This window comes from Penaeus japonicus, unplaced genomic scaffold, assembly GCF_977035675.1.
Source record: "Penaeus japonicus unplaced genomic scaffold, GWHDUDI00000001_assembly GWHDUDI00000004, whole genome shotgun sequence".
Classification (NCBI taxonomy): domain Eukaryota; kingdom Metazoa; phylum Arthropoda; class Malacostraca; order Decapoda; family Penaeidae; genus Penaeus; species Penaeus japonicus.
The window spans coordinates 4263356-4263885 of NW_028234406.1; the positions used below are offsets into that span (position 1 = coordinate 4263356).

Genomic DNA, 530 nt, shown 5'->3' on the forward strand with positions numbered 1-530 from the left:
TATGTATGTATGCATGTATGTATGTATGTATGTATGTATGTATGTATGTATGTATGTATGTATGTATGTATGTATGTATGTATGTATGTATGTATGTATGTATGTATGTATGTATGTATGTATGTATGTATGTATGTATGTATGTACGTATGTATGTATGTATGTATGTATGTATGTATGTATGTATGTATGTATGTATGTATGTATGTATGTATGTATGTATGTATGTATGTATGTATGTATGTATGTATGTATGTATGTATGTAAGTAAATCGCATTCTGCAACGGCCTCCGCGAAACTTTGAAAGCTCGTGCCGTATGTGGGAATAGGCTCGGAAATATATCTCAAAACGATCTGTAAAGAGAGATTGGCGTGAAACGCCTCGATTAGGAATATCTATGGTGAATACCAGCCCCGGGTCAACAACTGGCAACCGGATTAAGCTCCGCCCTCTCCCTCCGGCGGTGGGCTGTAAGGAGATTCGGTGTTCATCAGTACGATAGTACGGTATTGTGTGTGGTCGCGTAGA

The 530-nt window shown here is 37.9% G+C and overlaps 1 protein-coding gene across 1 annotated transcript in view; it reads left to right on the plus strand.

The window, feature by feature from the left end:
* Positions 1-483: 483 nt before the first annotated feature.
* The window catches only part of LOC122255300 (uncharacterized), a gene marked incomplete in the record, with an annotated part of 999006 nt that continues 998959 nt past the window's right edge, over positions 484-530 (plus strand). Inside the window, 1 exon segment of the mRNA XM_086535919.1 lies at positions 484-530. This exon segment is cut by the window's right edge and continues 148 nt beyond it.